The 24,054-nt window shown below is 40.6% G+C and overlaps 1 long non-coding RNA gene across 1 annotated transcript in view; it reads right to left on the reverse strand.

Moving 5' to 3' along the window:
* LOC146020045 (uncharacterized) overlaps positions 1 to 24,054 on the reverse strand; it is a 63,576-nt gene that overhangs the window by 14,276 nt on the left and 25,246 nt on the right. The window contains exon 4 of the long non-coding RNA XR_014450714.1: positions 8,046 to 8,142. This is a non-coding gene — a long non-coding RNA (uncharacterized LOC146020045). The remainder of the gene's footprint in view (positions 1 to 8,045; positions 8,143 to 24,054) is intronic.

Below are 24,054 nucleotides of genomic sequence, written 5' to 3' on the forward strand. Positions count from 1 at the left end.
ATGTGCTGACACAAACTAATTAGCAGGGAAAAGTTGGATAGGAACATGGGAATGCCCATGGAGAGGGTTACACATGGGAAACTTCGACCACACTTCAACAAATGTTCAAAAATACCCTGGGCAGTAAGTACACATAAATCTAGTATTTGTTTCACACAAGAAATGACACATACCACAATTTAGATTTAATTTGTAAAATAAATTTATTTGCTGTTCAGCATCACAGCTTGACACTTTAATGTGAGAAATCAAATAAACAAATAAAATAGACACACAAATAATAAAACAGCCAGAACAAGAGGTTGCATATCTCCAAACATGTGTTACCCTGCAAATGCAATGGTGAAAGAAATGGGGACACCAGAATACGTACTGCAACAACCAGGGTGAATACTAAGCAAGATACACACCACCAAAAAAAAAAATCCTGCATTTGTAGAGGTCAAAATACGAACTTTCATGCCCATGGCACGCAAATGGATCGATGGGCAACTCAGGAAGCGGATGTCCAGTGCAATTTAAACCTTTGGCCTCCAACCACAGAGGAAGTGAACCAGGTCTCATTTGGGCCCTTTTTTGCCCCTTTTAGATGGGGCCTTGGGGACAGGGGCCTTTGGCTCAGCTGGCTTTCGGCGTCTTCCCCTAGTCGACACAGGAGGGTCAGCCGAGGTGGAAGGTTGGGGAGCAGCTTGGGGTGGGGCAGCAGATGGGGGATTGTCCCTTAGGGACCTGGCGGTGGACAGCTGCTCCGCAAGAAGTTCATTCTGGCGGCTGAGGTGTTGGCCAATGCTTAGCATGCCAGCCGCCAGAGTTTCATTAATGCGGTTCAAGGCCTCAACCTGCAGCTGGTTTGTGGCCTTCCACTCCGCCAGAAAATCCGCCACCTGCTGCTGACGGATCGCAGCATCCACCCCTTGCTGCTCGATCCTGTCCAGCGTCACCAACAGGCTCTCACTCCATGTCTCCTGTGGCTGGGGCTGGGGGCGACGTCTTGGTGGAGGCTGGACCACCTGCTCCACCTGTGGCTCTGCAGAGGAAGATGCTGCCGGTACATCCTGACTTTCTGCTTCTGCTAGGATAAGAATTGAAAACAATGTCACCATCACATACTCAATAAAAAATATCTTTCTAAATACAATGCATTACTGTGACTTACCATCAAAAGCAGCAGCAAAGACCTCCGCCGGGAGCTCACTGTCCATATTGGAGATCCCCCTGATCTCCCCCACATCGATCACATCACAGGAGTCCAGCTCCAGGGGGGTATACTCCAAATGGTCAGGCATAGGACCGCTCCCGGTGGACATGCTGTGGTTGTACCGGTCAGTCATCTTCCTCTTCAGGGCACTTTTGAAGTCAGTCCACCTACAAGTTTAAAAATACAAATATCACCATGAGATATGTGCACCACTGTGCTACGTGTAGGGTTACCACCTAGTCCCTTTAATTCCGGACACATGTTACTTACACAGGTTCTGTGGCAGTTTAAAATTAGGTGAAGTGGAGTCTTGAAGTCAGCCAGCCACAGAACCTGTGTAATTAATATGTGTCCGGAATTAAAGGGACTATGTGGTACCCCTAGCTACGTGACATTTCCTAGTGTGGGTGATCTTATGTTTTTTTGCCATGTGTGGCCAAATATTTCTTTGATGGACAAAACCATGTGCACTGCAGGTGAGGCAGGTGTAAAACCCCACCCAAATCTGATTATCTCTGCACAAGTAACACCTGCCTCACCTGCAGTGCACATGGTTTTGTCCATCTAAGAAATATTTGGGCAGAAAGAGTGAACTAGAATAAGGGCCTCAGTTCCTGCTGGAGACTGCTGAAAAATTGCCCTGACAAACACACTAACCTTTTCTTCACCGCGTCCCAAGTTCTGACCACTGGTGACACCTGGTTCACTTCCTCTGTGATCTTGTCCCAAAGGTTTCTCCTTGCACTGGCACCCGGCTTCCTGGTTGCCAATTCAATCCATTCGCGTGCCCTGGGCACTAGAATTCGCATTTCGGCCTCTACAAATGCAGGGTTTCTCCTTCTGGTGGTGGTATCCTGCCCAGTCATCACCCTAGATGTTGCAGCACGTTTTCTGGTGGCCCCAGTTCTCTCACCATGCACCTGCTGGGTCACACCTGTTTGGAGAGATGCAACCTCTTGTTCTGGCTGGTTGCTTGGCCCTTGTGGAGCTGGTGGAGGTTCACCAGGGCCTGTTACTGAGGGGCCCGCTTGATCTTGCAGGCGACTCCTCTCTTGGGCCCTCCTTCTCCGCTCCTGTTCCCTCTTGTTGAGTGCATCAAGCATGGATTGTGCTGTAGCTCTCTGCAGAGCGTCCTCTGCTGCAGAATCGTCTGAGTCAGACATGTTTGCAGCAATTGTGGGCTGCATCTGACTGAATATTTATATGTTAATCTCCCGCCATGAACAAGGGGGCGTATATTTTTTCCCGCAATGTAGATGCAAATTTACGCCGATATTTCCCGCCGATAATTCCCGCTTAAATTACGCAGGTCTCAACGCACCTGATCAAACACCTGTATATGCACATACACAGGTTGTGGAGCATTGTGCTACATCGTGAAATGTGGGCACCTGTCATTCCAATGACGAGTGTTGTCAGCTGGTATCTGTTGGAGTTCGTGTATGCTTTGTGAGTCACATTTCAAAACATCACGTTATAATGCTTTCCTTACATATGTAATGTGTATGAAATTGTCATACAGCAACATGTTGCATTGTGGCCCTTTAGGCAGCGTAGTTATAAGTAGAGGGTTGCGTGTATTATTTTCCGCCTACTGTATATACAGTACTCCTCTCCATGCATATCGGTGTATCGTGCCCCCTTCAAGCAGCGTAGTTATAAGTAGAGGGTTGCGTGTATTATTTTCCGCACACTGTAAATATAGTACTTCTCTCTTCATTGAATGCATGCTGTTGGTTGTGGTGTATGTATATCGGAACGGTCCGCGTAAGTTTCTATTCGCATCCAGTTTGTTAATGTAAGAAGGATTAATAAAGTTAATACCAAACAAACAATTTTTTACACCAATCAGCAAGCACCAAAAGTGATATATGTACCTGCAATTAATAACTGCGCCATTGCCACCATGACTTCAACCAGGGCTAGGGCGTTTTCTACCCAGGAGCTATTGGCCTTGGTTGAGGTCATGGACCGCCGCCTGGGGCCCAGGGGCCCTTATGTATCAAATCGTGAAAAGCGGCGGGCATACAATGCTGCCCGCCGGCTAATTTTCGCCAGGACCGGCGTGGATAGGAGCCTGGCTCAACTGGAGCGGCGCTGGTCGGACCTGCGCCGGCGGCAGCCAGTGTTGCTCAGCACACTTCGCCGCCATATTGCCCGATGTAAGTTTTTATTTACTAGTATGCCTGCGTTATTTTGCAAATGTTTTCTGTACTTTTTATAAATGTGTCCCTGAGTATGTGGGTGTATATGGGTGTATAGGGGGTGTATATGGGTGTATAGGGGGTGTATATGGGTGTATATGGGGGTCTATATGGGTGTATAGGGGGTGTATATGGGTGTATATGGGGGGTATGTGGGTGTATATGGGGGTGTATATGGGGTGTATAGGGGGTGTATATGGGTGTATATGGGGGGTATGTGGGTGTATATGGGGTGTATATGGGTGTATAGGGGGTGTATATGGGTGTATATGGGTGTATAGGGGGTGTATATGGGTGTATATGGGGGGTATGTGGGTGTATATGGGGGTGTATATGGGGTGTATATGGGTGTATAGGGGGTGTATATGGGTGTATATGGGGGTGTATATGGGTGTATAGGGGGTGTATATGGGTGTATATGGGGGGTATGTGGGTGTATAGGGGGTGTATATGGGTGTATATGGGGGTGTATATGGGTGTATAGGGGGTGTATATGGGTGTATATGGGGGTGTATATGGGTGTATAGGGGGTGTATAGGGGGGGGTTTAAGTAGTTGATCAGTTTTTGGGTGTAGGATATCAAATAGTTTGCATGATAAATGTCTGAAATTTCACAGCAATGATAATTTTGAAGGTTATGAGCATGACTAATGTGAATTTTTCTTTCCCCCTTTTTTATGAAACCCAATCTTCGATTTCTATGCCATCAACATGAACATTTCAGCACGGGCAAGGGCACGCATTGAAGCCCGGGAGCAGGCAGCCCGGGACCAGGCAGCCGAGGAGGAGGAGGAAGAGGAGGAGGAAGAAGAGGAAGAGGAAGAGGAGGAGGAGGAAGAGGAGGAGGAGGAAGAAGAGGAGGAGGAAGAAGAGGAGGAGGAAGAAGAGGAGACCCAGTGTGCAGTTTGGACCCACACAATTTCCCCATCCCCTTCCCCCTCCACAACCCCCACCCCCTCCACAACCCCCACCCCCTCCACAACCCCCCCCCCTCCCCAACCCCCACCCCCCCCCTCCCCACCCCATTTCCAACCCCCCTACACCTCTCCACCACCCACCCCCAAACCTCTCCACTCCCCACTCACACCCACTACCTCGGGCCAAACTACAGGACCATCCACCTTGCTCCTGACCCCCCCAACCACTGCACAGCCAACCAACGGCAACCAGGATGGCTCAAGTAGCCGTAAGTAAATAATGTGTCTAATGTTGACCTACACATTTCTACACATAAACAATCACAACAACCACATATGTGTATCCAACATCAACATTAGTTGCAACATATCACTGCAGGCCGACCATGAGGTGTGTCCTGTCCTTCTCCAGGAACAAGGCTCCCCTTGGTGGTTTTTTTGAGTGTGGCCATGCCTCACCCCTTGAATAATTGACATAACAGTACATCCAATGAGATATCCGACATTAGTGGTGTGGTAGTTATGTGGCTCCAGGTGTTGGGTAACTCCAGTTCCCAGCATGATGTGCAACACAGGGCCGGATTATAATGGAGGCGCAAGGGGTCAGTGCCCCTGGGCCCCCCTCTAGCTAGGGGCCCCCTGTGGTTGTCATGTATTTTTTAAAAATAAAATGTTTAAGTTATGTTTTGTTTTTTTTAGCTAAATGTTTTGAGCATGGGTGGGGTAGTGCTGCAGCTTCACCTATCTGCCAATGTGACAATGATTTATGGTGCTGAGCATCGGGAGCCAAGGCACACTGATTGCACAAGTGTGCAGTGCATTTCTGGGAGTTGACTAAGTCCCATGACACTTTGCACCAGAGGACAGAGGCTGAGAAGTTTGTGCTGAGCTCTGATTGGTGGAGCTCATTACATGCTTCTCAGGTCCATGGAGAACAGCAGCAGCAGCTTAGTCATAGGAGGGTTTTTAATCAGAGGCAGCACTAGGACTGTGAGGTCTCCTCCAGAGTAAGGGGCAGAGGGACAAACACAGGCTTTTCATGTGGTGTGTGTGTATATATATATATATATATGGGGTCTATTATTATTCCGAGTGCCGCCAACCCCCTGTCTATATATATATATATATATATATATATATATATATATATAGATATATATATAGATAGATATATATATATATATATATATATATATATATATCCCCTGCAGGTAACCATTGACCAAGTTTATTCTGCCTTTACTCTATGTTTTGACAGTATAATATTCGCCCATGCAGTGTGCGGCCAGTAATGACAAGTGCAAGGGGGCCCCCCGCTCTAAAGTACCCCGGGCCCCCCAAAGGCTTAATCTGCCACTGGTGCAACTTAAATGTAGAGATTGTTTTGGTAATAGTGTGTGAGGCCATGCGGATGCATGCTTTACAAACATAGCTGTAGGCCTATAATTTGTACAGCAATGTCCTAAATTTAAAATAGTAAGGAGTGCTTAAGCCACAACAATGTCATAACCCTTAAATAGCACAGGCTAATTGTGAGGTTAGAGGAGAGTCCCCCAAAACCAAAGTACCAATTGGGATACAGCATACATTCATTGATGAAGGAGTAATTGAATTAATGTTATTTACTATGTACAGTATGTGTGTGTTAACATATTTTTTTTTAGTACTGTGTTTACAGCAGACCCATCTTCAATGTAGTTTCTAAATGTATGTGGCCTTCACACATAACTCTGAACTTTTTATTATGTACAAATACAACAAACATTTGTGTATGTTATATATTAATTTTTTGTTTTATCCCTTCATTACAGACACTGAACAGCAGCAGGAGGATGTGGCAGCAATAATGCGTGAAATAATGCTGACCCTTGTCTACCTCCAGCTCCTTTTTGGGCTTCTGGAGGCCCGCCTTTAATTTTTTATTTATCCCCCCCCCTTTTTTTTTTTGTATAAATTAAAAGTTGGATTACAGTTCGAAATTGCCTGTGTTTTTAATAATAAATATGTTAGAGGGCGTGTAAGGGTAGGTACATACAGATGTGTACTGTAAGTTATACTTGTAATTTGAGGTGAGGGGTAATGATTGATGTGTGAATGTGTGTGTTTTTGAGTAAAATAACACATAGTGAAAATGCATGAATGTTTAATGTTGTTCGATTAAAACATCACACATAACATCAGGGTAGGTATACATGTTACACATTTTGGACAAAGTAATTACGTACATAATTTAGTACATATACAGAAACACCAACATAACTTGATTTAAAAGTAACAGCAATATGGGGACACATAGATAGTGATTAAAATGCCACATTAGAACATAACAAATATACATGTAATGAGGGTTCAAATGTAGTTTTATTAGGTCTTTATTAAGGTAGACAATTGAGTTAATAGAAAACAATAAGTGAATAACAAATAGATTAATTAATCAATTGTCAGATTAGTAGTTGAGAGGCAAGATTTGCAGGTCCATATATGTGAAGGGTATGCCAGCGTGCACGGACGTACGCTCACTCTCACGAGCGGTGACATAAGCTGAGTTTTCCATTGAAAACAATAGGGACCCGTCCGTGCAAACTGGCGTACGCTCAGATCTCCGCAAGAAGTCGGTGGGGAGACGGAGGAAAGACGGCCGTACACGGCGCCGTACGCTCAGTTGTACGCCTGTTGTCGGAGTGCAAGGGCTGGCCCGTCCGCGTACGTTGCCGTACGCTCATTTGTACGCCACTCCCCTTCTACGTTATTTCTGCCCGTACGTAAGCGGCTGATTTGTGGGTGGACTTAACCCTAACGGCCGCGTACGGCTAGCGTGCGGTAATGGCGAACGTACGCACGTTTGGCCGCTCCGAGCAGAATAATGCCCAATGTCTCTGGGGAATAGTTATTTTGGTCTCAGCAACTTATTTTCTATATGACATTCGTTTTATTATTTCATTGAAAAATTCTTATTTGATTCAAAAAGAGCAAATGACAAGATATATAGTTACAGTAATGTACAGTAGATTCATATAAAAAGATATGAAAAGATCACATATACAACAAATCAAACAATTATTCGATGACTTTTTAGTGTAAAACAATGTAAACTTCATTAACCATATAAATAGGGAAAAACTCAGCAAGGCACTGGAAGAGTGATGTCACATTAGCTTGTGATGTCACATTAGCTTGTGATGTCACATTAGCTTGTGATGTCACATTAGCTTGTGATGTCACAATACAGCTTGGACTGGAATGACCTTATTTATAACCTCTTGAATGTTCCGGAACATTTTAGAATGTTCCGGAACGAACATTCTATAACAGAGGTTATAAATATGAATGCCCAGACTGCTGGTCCTCATTCTGCAGCAGCCTCTGTACAAGACAAGTCACAGTCCAGAGAAGTCGCAACAGAAATTAATTTCACAGCCTTTACTAACTATGGCTCTAAACTGGTTCCGGGGTTTATATGAAGACTTTCAAAGCTTCAGGAGCCTGCGAAAGTTTCGCAGAGAAAATTCCCAGGTTAGAAAAAATACAAATATACAGGAAGATCTGCCAACTGTCTCAGTGGGCAAAGAGACGTTTGAATTTATCAATGGCAGGTGGGCCAAAAAACACAGTGCCCATGACAGTGAGATGTGTGAACGTCAGTTAGAATTTCTGACAAATGAAAATGCAGCTGTAAAGGCAAAATACCGTGAAGTTAAAAAGGAAAATCGTAAACTAAAACATCACCTGGATAAATTCCTTAAAGCGCAATCAAAGGCTGTAGATGCTCTGATGAAACCCTGGGAATAAAGTCCATCTGCCCCCTCAGCACAGTCTCCTCCTCCTGCAAAAAAAAAAAAAAAACACAAAAAAAAAAATTACAAAAAAAATTCAAACACCCCCCCCCCCCCCCCCAACCCACCTGGCGAGACTATACTATGCTATTCTATGCTGTGCTTAGCTATGCTATACTAAGGCCATGGTCTTAGTATAGCATAGCTAAGCACAGCATAGATACTCATAGCTAAGACTATGTTATTCTATGCTGTGCTTAGCTATGCTATGCTAAGACCATAGTCTTAGTATAGCATAGCTAAGCACAGCATAGATACTCTTAGCTAAGACTATGTTATTCTATGCTGTGCTTAGCTATGCTATGCTAAGACCATGTTCTTAGTACAGCATAGCTAAGCACAGCATAGAATAGCATAGTCTTAGCTAAGAGTATCTATGCTATGCTTATCTATGTTATACTAAGACTATGGTCTTAGCATAGCATAACTAAGCACAGCATAGAATAGCATAGTATAGTCTCCCCCTCCCCTACAAAAAAAAATCTCCCCCTTCCCTCCCCCTCCTCCCACCTGATGAGGTCACCTTGACGTGGTAGGTGGGCTCACATTTTTGTGCCAAGAACCTCAATGTCCCCCATGTTAATGTTATTGGTTTCTGTGCTTCGTGTGCTCCTGCATTTTCTGACATCCCTCTTACATTGCCTCGCTGAGTTTTTCCCTATTTATATGGTTAATGAAGTTTACATAGTTTTACACTAAAAGGTCATAGAATAATGGTTTAATTTGTTTTTATGTGATCTTTTCATATCTTATTATATGAATCTACATTTCTGTAACGATATATCTTGTCATTTTATCTTTGTGAATAAAATAAGAAATATAACTAATTTCGGTACTTGTTTCCTAGCACGGCACCCATCGCATTGCATACCATAAGGCATACGATGGTATGCGATGCGATGTTACGCGATGGCAGCCGATGTTATACAATTTTAAATTGTATACCATCGCATTGTATGCCATATACAATTGTATACGATTTTAAATTGTATAAGCACCCTAATGGGTGTTTTCAATGTTAAATGTGCCTCCTATAAGATAAATAATTGTATAAGCACCGTAATGGGTGCTTATAATGTAAAAAGCACCCCCACACCACCCGTACTATCAATGCCAACGCGTCCTCCGACCTTTTCATACCCCCACTATCCATGTCGGCGTGCAGTTGATCTTATATAGTGTGGCGAGCGCAGTGAGCCACTGAGCCCGAAGCGTGGCGAGCGCACGCGCAATACATGTAAAGTAATACGCGTCCCCTCGTGGGGCTCGCTGCGCTCGCCACGCTTCGGGCTCGGTGGCTCGCTGCGCTCGCCACACTATATGAAGTCAACTCCACGTCGACGTGGATAGTGGGGGTATGAAAAGGTTAGAGGACGCGTACCGCCGCCGCTCGCGGGTTCGCTGCACTCGCCACGCTTCGGGTTGGCGTTGATAGTGAGGGTGGTGTGGGGGTGCATTTAACATTGTAAGCACCCATTAGGGTGCTTATACAATTTCAAATTGTATAGGGTGCTTATACAATTTAAAATCGCATCGCATGCGGGCATATGGCATCGCGATGCCGTACGACTGAATATTGTGGGCGCCGTGCTAGGAAACAAGTACCCTAATGTCATATAGAAAATAAGTTACTGTAACCAAAATAACTATTCCCCAGAGACATTGTCCTGCAGAAGAGTCACAGCCCCTGTATTACATACAAAATGTACATTACCGATTTATTTCCATATCATGTGACTCTGCAACAATAACAGCTTTTCATTCCAGTCCAAGCTCTATTCTGACATCACAAGCTAATGTGACATCACTCTTACAGGGCCTTGCTAAGTTTTTCCCTACTTATATGGTTAATGAAGTTTAAATTGTTTTACACTACAAAGTTATAGAATAAAGGTTTCATTTGTTGTATATGTGATCTTTTCATATCTTATTATATGATTCTACATTACTGTAACTATATATATCTTATCATTTTATCTTTTTTGAATAAAATAAGAATTTTTCAATTAAATAATAAAACTAATGTCATATATAAAATAAGTGGCTGTAACCAAAAGAACTATTCCCCAGAGACTACAGAAAAGTCACAGCCCCTGTATTACATACAAATGTACATTACCGATTTATTTCCATATCATAGGTATCCTACAGGTGTAAGTACCACTGAAATAATAATATATTATATTGTTAAAGTCGAGTTACACACATGCCATTTTAGGATAGTATGGCCGCCATTTTGGTTCGCAGAGTTGCGCAAATAAAGTAATAATACCCAAGTCTGTGTGACAAAGTGGAACAGAAGCGCAGCCATACTATTACACATAAATTCATAATACCATACTTACACCACATACAATATAGTTAATTAAAGGTTTAGAGCACTACACATAGTTTAATCAGCATTATACACTTCTGTCAGTATAATGTTTGGTACCGTTACGTTCCGTTTCTTATGCGCAGTACTTCGGTCGTTGCGAAGTTTTCGCAACTCATATGGTCCGATAATTACGGACAAAATCCATATTTCAAGGACTATTTCTCTTAATACTGTGTGAGACAAAGGAATCCAGTTAAAACCGGTTCTTGTTGCTGTTTACGACCCCCGACAACGATGCCAACAGACAAAGGACACCAAAGTACACTCCCCCTGCACAAATCCAAACCAGGTGTAATACTTTATCCCAATCATTGAGGACTGGACATTCGAACCCCTGACCAATAGGAATGGCCTTTGACCTCCCCCTTCTGACCCTATAAGATAGCTAACCAAGGGCTGCCTCGGTCACTTTGGCACTGCTGATATCCCCTTACCAAGTGTGGCGAGCGCAGCAAGCCACCGAGCCCGAAGCGTGGCAAGCGCAGCGAGCCCCGCGAGGGGACGCGTATACCTGTGAAGTTATACGCGTCCCCTCGCGGGGCTCGATGCGCTCGCCACGCTTCGGGTTGGCGTCAATCATGGGGTGCCATTGAGGGGGTAAAATTGGGCGTCTGGGGAATACTTTACATTGAATCCAATGTAAAATAGGGCCCCAGGGGCCCTATTCACATTTGATTCAATGTAAAAATCGGGTCGATCGCACCGGTCGCATCACATGCGATTTGGTCGCATGCGATGCGACCGACGCGATTTTTCCGACACGATTACCCCGACTGAAATCGGAGTGGCCGTGCTAGAAAACAAGTACCGTTTTTACATATAATCACCACTTCACATATCCCAATCCATTTCATATATTTCATGTGCCTGAGGAGCGCAGCTGTTCCTATTACCAACACACGCCGTAATCTGCTACCCTACAAGGAAGGACAAAAGAAACTTTTTGGTGTATATAGGGCCTCGATTCGAGGTGAGTGTGAGCCCCAAGGGGCCTGGAGTTGTGGATACAGTATTAAAAAAATCCTGGTGTTTAAATCTTCTATCTGGGGAGGAGTTAAAGATACTCTTATATGAAAATAGGGCCCATTTTGGAGGTCAGTATCTGAATAGAAGGTGTATTATTAGCAAGTGAACATCAGAAAAGAAAAGAAGTGATTGGTCGCCCAGCTAAAAAGAAACCTTTATCAGGAAAATAGGGCCTTATTAAAAGGTCAGTTACAATAACTGTGGGGTGACCAAAATAGACAACCATTGAGGAATACTGTCTCTTAAAGGTCATCAATAGAATTTAGAACTGCGCCTGATCATTTTTTCCCAAAAAAATTGTAAAAGGTTGGAGGGAAGTGCTGTACTAGGGTTGTGCCATGGGTTGCTGGTCCAGGAGCAGATCAAATTATTCATGGTCTAAGTAATAGGCAAAATCAGTGCTGTCCGACCACATACGTAACGTAACCTAAGGATAACATGTAAACACAATGTACTTCATTTAATCATCTTTACCGAATTTCTCAGTAAAAAAAAATTTGGCCTAGGGGTGCTGCCAAATGAAGCCACTACTATATTATTTAGATATAATATATTATTATTCAGTGGTACTTACACCTGTAGGATACTTATGATATGGAAATAAATTGGTAATGTACATTTGTATGTAATACAGGGGCTGTGACTTTTCTGTAGGACAATGTCTCTGGGGAATAGTTATTTTGGTCTCAGCAACTTATTTTCTATATGACATTCGTTTTATTATTTCATTGAAAAATTCTTATTTGATTCAAAAAGAGCAAATGACAAGATATATAGTTACAGTAATGTACAGTAGATTCATATAAAAAGATATGAAAAGATCACATATACAACAAATCAAACAATTATTCGATGACTTTTTAGTGTAAAACAATGTAAACTTCATTAACCATATAAATAGGGAAAAACTCAGCAAGGCACTGGAAGAGTGATGTCACATTAGCTTGTGATGTCACATTAGCTTGTGATGTCACATTAGCTTGTGATGTCACATTAGCTTGTGATGTCACATTAGCTTGTGATGTCACAATAAAAAAAAATCTCCCCCTTCCCCTTCCCTCCCCCTCCTCCCACCTGATGAGGTCACCTTGACGTGGTAGGTGGGCTCACATTTTTGTGCCAAGAACCTCAATGTCCCCCATGTTAATGTTATTGGTTTCTGTGCTTCGTGTGCTCCTGCATTTTCTGACATCCGTCTTACATTGCCTCGCTGAGTTTTTCCCTATTCATATGGTTAATGAAGTTTACATAGTTTTACACTAAAAGGTCATAGAATAATGGTTTAATTTGTTTTTATGTGATCTTTTCATATCTTATTATATGAATCTACATTTCTGTAACGATATATCTTGTCATTTTATCTTTGTGAATAAAATAAGAAATATAACTAATTTCGGTACTTGTTTCCTAGCACGGCACCCATCGCATTGCATACCATAAGGCATACGATGGTATGCGATGCGATGTTACGCGATGGCAGCCGATGTTATACAATTTTAAATTGTTTACCATCGCATTGTATGCCATATACAATTGTACAGAAAAAAAGTTTTCTTGCAGACCGCAAAATTGGAAATATACCAATTCACAATCTGCAAAAACCGCGTAAACAATTTCTTCTTGATTCTATTCTTTTCATCTTAACTCACAATTTCTTTCTTTTTGACGAGCATTTTTTCTACAGCGCCTTGGAACGGCCATGGGGAGCAGATTCGCACCTAGCTTTGCGAACCTCTATATGGGCCGCTTCGAAGAACAACTTATATGGGGCGGTCCATTTAGGGGGAATCTGGTCCTCTATGGCCGTTTCATTGACGACCTATTTATTATTTGGAATGGGGGACACGATTTGGCACTTGATTTTGTTAATTATCTGAATTCTAACACATTTAATTTAACCTTCACTCACACTTTTAGTTATACCTCAGTAAACTTCCTGGATATTGCGTTCTCAATTCACAACAATACCCTTATCTCCAATAACTATAAGAAACCTGTGGGGACTAATAATTATTTGCATTACAAGAGTGGTCATTATAGACCCTGGGTTGACAACATCCCCAAAAACCAGCTAACTAGACTCCGTCGTAATTGCACCCTAGAATCTGATTATAAATCCCAGGCAGATCAAATGATACTTAATTTCAAAAGACGTGAATATCCAACTAATCTATTACAGAAGGCATCTATACAAGTAGAGAATATTAAAAGAGACACCCTTTTAGTCCCAAAAAAACAACAAAAAACTATAACACCAAACGAAAATCCTAATAAATTTGGAAATACACTAGCATTCATAACAAAATTTAATAATAAATCAAATCAAATAAAGAAGATTCTGTTAAGTAATTTTGAGATCCTTAGTTATGATAAAATATTGCAAGAAATAATAACCACCCCTAAGATAACCTTTAGAAGAAATAGAAATCTGAAAGACAACATCGCCCCAAGCCTGCTCCCCCCCCCTAAAAATAGAAAAACAGCAATCCTGGTTACCTTCTAGACCAAATGGAAATTTCAAATGTGGCAAGAACATATGCCTAACTTGTGGACATATGCTCAACAAAAAGAATAATATAACATCATCTGTAAATAGTTCAACACATAATATAAAGTCCTTTATGAACTGTGATACCTCTTACTGCGTATACGTTCTGGAGTGTCCCTGTAAACTCCAGTACGTTGGACGCACTATTAGATCTCTGAAAATGAGATTCAGGGAACACAGGAATAATATCCTGAATAAAATGATGAAGCATAGTGTCCCTCGACACTTTCTGGATAAACATCAGAGTGATCCAAGTGGTTTAACCATCACAGGAGTAGAACATGTCGAAACCACCAAGAGGGGGGGAGACAGGTATAGGAAGCTTTGTCTGGCCGAATCGTCCTGGATTTTTAAGCTAGACACGCTGAGCCCTAGGGGTCTCAATGAGGCCCTGGACTTCGCGTGTCTGGACTAAAAAAAAAATAAATAAAAATAAAATCAAAATTATAATTGAGATTAAAACTAACATAGACTAAAACTAATATATGTTCTTTTGGGATTTATCTGGGTGAGTTATATGTATACAAGGTTATTCCATTGAAATCCTGGGATTACCAATTAGAGTGGAGCGAAGGCGATCTACCCACACTGTTCATTGACAGTGTGGGTTTGCAGACCCCCCTCTCTCCACTCGGGATATCCCAGGTTGATCAATGTCCAAATTATAAGATAATCCCCCTTTTTGTTCGCTATATGAACAAATCTCTTGAAACTCTTTTGGATTTATTGAAAGGGCTATTATAAACTATAGAATATATTTATGTGGAGAATATATTGCCCAATAAAAGTGGATTTATTAAAATCATAATTAAGGTACTGTAGATATAAGGGTTGTCTGAAAATTTAAAATTTATCATATATATTTTGTATCCCCTTTTTTTCCCCCCTCGCTCCCCCCTCCCCTTCCCTCTCCCTTTCTGTGATCTAGTTGAAATCAATTCAAAACTAAATTTCCTGGCTAGATGCACATTATATATATATATGTGCTTATATATGTATATATATGTGCATTCCTTTTTTCTTCTCCATATGTATACATTTCTATTATTATTATTCTTTATTTTTATTTTTACTGTTTATTTTTCATTTTTTTTTTTATTTATTGTTTTTTATCTTTATTCTTTATCTTGATGGTCTCTCAACTAAATCATAAATAAATAAATGAATAAATAAATAATATACTAAAGATTAGATCTAATATAATGATAACATACCTTTGCTGTAGCTTTAGCTAAATATAAAACCTATATATTGGATTACTGCAACTTTAAAATGCATAGATTAATAAACATTATAATTTCATAAACTGAACCTGTATGCTCTGTAAATTGTCTCTACTATATATATATATGCATTAATGATGTGCATCGTGATAATATTGTATATTATCATTGGACATTATCTCTCTCTGTTTTTGCTCTCTCTATACTAACTGACCAATAGAATGGAACATGAATTAACACTCTATGCTTTGCCTCTAAACTGAGTAACGATATGTCTGTGAAACAGCTCTGTGACAGCTGACCCCTATTAGTTAACAATTAGAACAGTTCTTACAATGTAGCGTTTTTATTTATTTGCATCTAAATATCGGACACACTGCTTTTTAGTATTATTATTTATAGAATGACTAAATGCTTATATGAATCACTCTATCTATATATTATTATATATTCACTAATATTATGTGGAAAATAGGATAATTGATCCAATCAGCCTGACCAAATAAAAGGGATACAGAACAAGCACTAGTATCCGTCTTGAAAAAGTCTCCATTACCACGTAGGAGACGAAACGCGTTGACGTTATACCACTGAGACGTTTGGAGCCGCCCGCCGCCACCTATTGTCCCGCTGTATACACAGCCTTTTAGCGCTACACGGAAGAACAGCGCAATCATCGTCAGCAGCAGTATCGCCGTCTGAACATTAGGACGCTCCGTCCTTTCAGGAGAGCAACACCACCCGCCGGCGCCAGTGCATCTGGCGACCCACAGAGGACAATTACCGGCCCCTAACATCTTCCTCCTTACGGTGAACGGAGCAACCATCAGACTTGGCAAACGCTATCTGTGGGTGAGATAAAACCATTAACCCCCTGTTTCCAATCACTGCATACCATCACTGCTGCATACCTACTGCCTGCTATATGCAAAATCAACCATCTGCTTGCTATAGTGCGTGCCACTTACACGCCAGAGTGACTGTTACCTTTATTCATTTCATCCTACCAAATAATAACTTTTCATCTGACATTTATTCCATTATTCATATTAACTTATTTCTACTAACAGCATTTCTGAGACGCATAAAATCCATCTAACAAATTTCATCATTTTTTATGTGGCTTACTAACAGCGGAGTGCCTCCAATCTAACAAACGTCCATTTCTAGCCCCATTTAAGGACTACTATCTATCAGGCTACAACCACCCAGCCGATATATTTATCCTATGAAAGATTTTTTAATAGAGTGTCATTATTTAATGTGTTTTTTATTTTCCTTATATATGTAATTTTTATGTTCCTGATTATTTCCCTTAATGTTTTATGTATTATTTGATATAATATATTAAATTTATACTTTTTTAGGCAGTGTGTCCGTGTCATTCACTGCACGTTGGTCATTCCCTCTATTTTAGAGTATATATACAATAAATTGGGTTCAGCAGCGCAATACATACCAATTACCTTTCCTCCTCTTTGTACCATATACAATTGTATACGATTTTAAATTGTATAAGCACCCTAATGGGTGTTTTCAATGTTAAATGTGCCTCCTATAAGATAAATAATTGTATAAGCACCGTAATGGGTGCTTATAATGTAAAAAGCACCCCCACACCACCCGTACTATCAATGCCAACGCGTCCTCCGACCTTTTCATACCCCCACTATCCATGTCGGCGTGCAGTTGATCTTATATAGTGTGGCGAGCGCAGTGAGCCACTGAGCCCGAAGCGTGGCGAGCGCACGCGCAATACATGTAAAGTAATACGCGTCCCCTCGTGGGGCTCGCTGCGCTCGCCACGCTTCGGGCTCGGTGGCTCGCTGCGCTCGCCACACTATATGAAATCAACTCCACGTCGACGTGGATAGTGGGGGTATGAAAAGGTTAGAGGACGCGTACCGCCGCCGCTCGCGGGTTCGCTGCACTCGCCACGCTTCGGGTTGGTGTTGATAGTGAGGGTGGCGTGGGGGTGCATTTAACATTGTAAGCACCCATTAGGGTGCTTATACAATTTCAAATTGTATAGGGTGCTTATACAATTTAAAATCGCATCGCATGCGGGCATATGGCATCGCGATGCCCTACGACTGAATATCGTGGGCGCCGTGCTAGGAAACAAGTACCCTAATGTCATATAGAAAATAAGTTACTGTAACCAAAATAACTATTTCCCAGAGACATTGTCCTGCAGAAGAGTCACAGCCCCTGTATTACATACAAAATGTACATTACCGATTTATTTCCATATCATGTGACTCTGCAACAATAATAGTGTCTGTGCAGTGCGCAGCTTTTCATTCCAGTCCAAGCTCTATTCTGACATCACAAGCTAATGTGACATCACAAGCTAATGTGACATCACACGCTAATGTGACATCACTCTTACAGGGCCTTGCTAAGTTTTTCCCTATTTATATGGTTAATGAAGTTTAAATTGTTTTACACTACAAAGTTATAGAATAAAGGTTTCATTTGTTGTATATGTGATCTTTTCATATCTTATTATATGATTCTACATTACTGTAACTATATATATATCTTATCATTTTATCTTTTTTGAATAAAATAAGAATTTTTCAATTAAATAATAAAACTAATGTCATATATAAAATAAGTGGCTGTAACCAAAAGAACTATTCCCCAGAGACTACAGAAAAGTCACAGCCCCTGTATTACATACAAATGTACATTACCGATTTATTTTCATATCATAGGTATCCTACAGGTGTAAGTACCACTGAAATAATAATATATTATATTGTTAAAGTCGAGTTACACACATGCCATTTTAGGATAGTATGGCCGCCATTTTGGTTCGCAGAGTTGTGCAAATAAAGTAATAATACCCAAGTCTGTGTGACAAAGTGGAACAGAAGCGCAGCCATACTATTACACATAAATTCATAATACCATACTTACACCACATACAATATAGTTAATTAAAGGTTTAGAGCACTACACATAGTTCAATCAGCATTACACACTTCTGTCAGTATAATGTTTGGTACCGTTACGTTCCGTTTCTTATGCGCAGTACTTCGGTCGTTGCAAAGTTTTCGCAACTCATATGGTCCGATAATTACGGAAAAAATCCATATTTCAAGGACTATTTCTCTTAATACTGTGTGAGACAAAGGAATCCAGTTAAAACCGGTTCTTGTTGCTGTTTACGACCCCCGACAACGATGCCGACAGACAAAAGACACCAAAGTACACTCCCCCTGCACAAATCCAAACCAGGTGTAACACTTTATCCCAATCATTGAGGACTGGACATTCGAACCCCTGACCAATAGGAATGGCCTTTGACCTCCCCCTTCTGACCCTATAAGATAGCTAACCAAGGGCTGCCTCGGTCACTTTGGCACTGCTGATATCCCCTTACCAAGTGTGGCGAGCGCAGCGAGCCACCGAGCCCGAAGCGTGGCAAGCGCAGCGAGCCCCGCGAGGGGACGTGTATACCTGTGAAGTTATACGCGTCCCCTCGCGGGGCTCGATGCGCTCGCCACGCTTCGGGTTGGCGTCAATCATGGGGTGCCATTGAGGGGGTAAAATTGGGCATCTGGGGAATACTTTACATTGAATCCAATGTAAAATAGGGTCCCAGGGGCCCTATTCACATTTGATTCAATGTAAAAATCGGGTCGATCGCACCGGTCGCATCACATGCGATTTGGTCGCATGCGATGCGACCGACGCGATTTTTCCGACACGATCACCCCGATTGAAATCGGAGTGGCCGTGCTAGGAAACAAGTACCGTTTTTACATATAATCACCGCTTCACATATCCCAATCCATTTCATATATTTCATGTGCCTGAGGAGCGCAGCTGTTCCTATTACCAACACACGCCGTAATCTGCTACCCTACAAGGAAGGACAAAAGAAACCTTTTGGTGTATATAGGGCCTCGATTCGAGGTGAGAGTGAGCCCCAAGGGGCCTGGAGTTGTGGATACAGTATTGAAAAAATCCTGGTGTTTAAATCTTCTATCTGGGGAGGAGTTAAAGATACTCTTATATGAAAATAGGGCCCATTTTGGAGGTCAGTATCTGAATAGAAGGTGTATTATTAGCAAGTGAACATCAGAAAAGAAAAGAAGTGATTGGTCGCCCAGCTAAAAAGAAACCTTTATCAGGAAAATAGGGCCTTATTAAAAGGTCAGTTACAATAACTGTGGGGTGACCAAAATAGACAACCATTGAGGAATACTGTCTCTTAAAGGTCATCAATAGAATTTAGAACTGCGTCTGATCATTTTTTCCCAAAAAAATTGTAAAAGGTTGGAGGGAAGTGCTGTACTAGGGTTGTGCCATGGGTTGCTGGTCCAGGAGCAGATCAAATTATTCATGGTCTAAGTAATAGGCAAAATCAGTGCTGTCCGACCACATACGTAACGTAACCTAAGGATAACATGTAAACACAATGTACTTCATTTAATCATCTTTACCGAATTTCTCAGTAAAAAAAAATTTGGCCTAGGGGTGCTGCCAAATGAAGCCACTACTATATTATTTAGATATAATATATTATTATTCAGTGGTACTTACACCTGTAGGATACTTATGATATGGAAATAAATTGGTAATGTACATTTGTATGTAATACAGGGGCTGTGACTTTTCTGTAGGACAATGTCTCTGGGGAATAGTTATTTTGGTCTCAGCAACTTATTTTCTATATGACATTCGTTTTATTATTTCATTGAAAAATTCTTATTTGATTCAAAAAGAGCAAATGACAAGATATATAGTTACAGTAATGTACAGTAGATTCATATAAAAAGATATGAAAAGATCCCATATACAACAAATCAAACAATTATTCGATGACTTTTTAGTGTAAAACAATGTAAACTTCATTAACCATATAAATAGGGAAAAACTCAGCAAGGCACTGGAAGAGTGATGTCACATTAGCTTGTGATATCACATTAGCTTGTGATGTCACATTAGCTTGTGATGTCACATTAGCTTGTGATGTCACATTAGCTTGTGATGTCACAATAAAAAAAAATCTCCCCCTTCCCCTTCCCTCCCCCTCCTCCCACCTGATGAGGTCACCTTGACGTGGTAGGTGGGCTCACATTTTTGTGCCAAGAACCTCAATGTCCCCCATGTTAATGTTATTGGTTTCTGTGCTTCGTGTGCTCCTGCATTTTCTGACATCCGTCTTACATTGCCTCGCTGAGTTTTTCCCTATTTATATGGTTAATGAAGTTTACATAGTTTTACACTAAAAGGTCATAGAATAATGGTTTAATTTGTTTTTATGTGATCTTTTCATATCTTATTATATGAATCTACATTTCTGTAACGATATATCTTGTCATTTTATCTTTGTGAATAAAATAAGAAATATAACTAATTTTGGTACTTGTTTCCTAGCACGGCACCCATCGCATTGCATACCATAAGGCATACGATGGTATGCGATGCGATGTTACGCGATGGCAGCCGATGTTATACAATTTTAAATTGTTTACCATCGCATTGTATGCCATATACAATTGTACAGAAAAAAAGTTTTCTTGCAGACCGCAAAATTGGAAATATACCAATTCACAATCTGCAAAAACCGCGTAAACAATTTCTTCTTGATTCTATTCTTTTCATCTTAACTCACAATTTCTTTCTTTTTGACGAGCATTTTTTCTACAGCGCCTTGGAACGGCCATGGGGACCAGATTCGCACCTAGCTTTGCGAACCTCTATATGGGCCGCCTCGAAGAACAACTTATATGGGGCGGTCCATTTAGGGGGAATCTGGTCCTCTATGGCCGTTTCATTGACGACCTATTTATTATTTGGAATGGGGGACACGATTTGGCACTTGATTTTGTTAATTATCTGAATTCTAACACATTTAATTTAACCTTCACTCACACTTTTAGTTATACCTCAGTAAACTTCCTGGATATTGCGTTCTCAATTCACAACAATACCCTTATCTCCAATAACTATAAGAAACCTGTGGGGACTAATAATTATTTGCATTACAAGAGTGGTCATTATAGACCCTGGGTTGACAACATCCCCAAAAACCAGCTAACTAGACTCCGTCGTAATTGCACCCTAGAATCTGATTATAAATCCCAGGCAGATCAAATGATACTTAATTTCAAAAGACGTGAATATCCAACTAATCTATTACAGAAGGCATCTATACAAGTAGAGAATATTAAAAGAGACACCCTTTTAGTCCCAAAAAAAACAACAAAAAACTATAACACCAAACGAAAATCCTAATAAATTTGGAAATACACTAGCATTCATAACAAAATTTAATAATAAATCAAATCAAATAAAGAAGATTCTGTTAAGTAATTTTGAGATCCTTAGTTATGATAAAATATTGCAAGAAATAATAACCACCCCTAAGATAACCTTTAGAAGAAATAGAAATCTGAAAGACAACATCGCCCCAAGCCTGCTCCCCCCCCTAAAAATAGAAAAAAAGCAATCCTGGTTACCTTCTAGACCAAATGGAAATTTCAAATGTGGCAAGAACATATGCCTAACTTGTGGACATATGCTCAACAAAAAGAATAATATAACATCATCTGTAAATAGTTCAACACATAATATAAAGTCCTTTATGAACTGTGATACCTCTTATTGCGTATACGTTCTGGAGTGTCCCTGTAAACTCCAGTACGTTGGACGCACTATTAGATCTCTGAAAATGAGATTCAGGGAACACAGGAATAATATCCTGAATAAAATGATGAAGCATAGTGTCCCTCGACACTTTCTGGATAAACATCAGAGTGATCCAAGTGGTTTAACCATTACAGGAGTAGAACATGTCGAAACCACCAAGAGGGGGGGAGACAGGTATAGGAAGCTTTGTCTGGCCGAATCGTCCTGGATTTTTAAGCTAGACACGCTGAGCCCTAGGGGTCTCAATGAGGCCCTGGACTTCGCGTGTCTGGACTAAAAAAAAAATAAATAAAAATAAAATCAAAATTATAATTGAGATTAAAACTAACATAGACTAAAACTAATATATGTTCTTTTGGGATTTATCTGGGTGAGTTATATGTATACAAGGTTATTCCATTGAAATCCTGGGATTACCAATTAGAGTGGAGCGAAGGCGATCTACCCACACTGTTCATTGACAGTGTGGGTTTGCAGACCCCCCTCTCTCCACTCGGGATATCCCAGGTTGATCAATGTCCAAATTATAAGATAATCCCCCTTTTTGTTCGCTATATGAACAAATCTCTTGAAACTCTTTTGGATTTATTGAAAGGGCTATTATAAACTATAGAATATATTTATGTGGAGAATATATTGCCCAATAAAAGTGGATTTATTAAAATCATAATTAAGGTACTGTAGATATAAGGGTTGTCTGAAAATTTAAAATTTATCATATATATTTTGTATCCCCTTTTTTTCCCCCCTCGCTCCCCCCTCCCCTTCCCTCTCCCTTTCTGTGATCTAGTTGAAATCAATTCAAAACTAAATTTCCTGGCTAGATGCACATTATATATATATATATATATATATGTGCTTATATATGTATATATATGTGCATTCCTTTTTTCTTCTCCATATGTATACATTTCTATTATTATTATTCTTTATTTTTATTTTTACTGTTTATTTTTCATTTTTTTTTTTTATTTATTGTTTTTTATCTTTATTCTTTATCTTGATGGTCTCTCAACTAAATCATAAATAAATAAATGAATAAATAAATAATATACTAAAGATTAGATCTAATATAATGATAACATACCTTTGCTGTAGCTTTAGCTAAATATAAAACCTATATATTGGATTACTGCAACTTTAAAATGCATAGATTAATAAACATTATAATTTCATAAACTGAACCTGTATGCTCTGTAAATTGTCTCTACTATATATATATGCATTAATGATGTGCATCGTGATAATATTGTATATTATCATTGGACATTACCTCTCTCTGTTTTTGCTCTCTCTATACTAACTGACCAATAGAATGGAACATGAATTAACACTCTATGCTTTGCCTCTAAACTGAGTAACGATATGTCTGTGAAACAGCTCTGTGACAGCTGACCCCTATTAGTTAACAATTAGAACAGTTCTTACAATGTAGCGTTTTTATTTATTTGCATCTAAATATCGGACACACTGCTTTTTAGTATTTTTATTTATAGAATGACTAAATGCTTATATGAATCACTCTATCTATATATTATTATATATTCACTAATATTATGTGGAAAATAGGATAATTGATCCAATCAGCCTGACCAAATAAAAGGGATACAGAACAAGCACTAGTATCCGTCTTGAAAAAGTCTCCATTACCACGTAGGAGACGAAACGCGTTGACGTTATACCACTGAGACGTTTGGAGCCGCCCGCCGCCACCTATTGTCCCGCTGTATACACAGCCTTTTAGCGCTACACGGAAGAACAGCGCAATCATCGTCAGCAGCAGTATCGCCGTCTGAACATTAGGACGCTCCGTCCTTTCAGGAGAGCAACACCACCCGCCGGCGCCAGTGCATCTGGCGACCCACAGAGGACAATTACCGGCCCCTAACATCTTCCTCCTTACGGTGAACGGAGCAACCATCAGACTTGGCAAACGCTATCTGTGGGTGAGATAAAACCATTAACCCCCTGTTTCCAATCACTGCATACCATCACTGCTGCATACCTACTGCCTGCTATATGCAAAATCAACCATCTGCTTGCTATAGTGCGTGCCACT

The sequence above is a fragment of the Crinia signifera genome, chromosome 7, assembly GCF_055691185.1.
Source record: "Crinia signifera chromosome 7, ASM5569118v1, whole genome shotgun sequence".
In the NCBI taxonomy this organism is placed as follows: domain Eukaryota; kingdom Metazoa; phylum Chordata; class Amphibia; order Anura; family Myobatrachidae; genus Crinia; species Crinia signifera.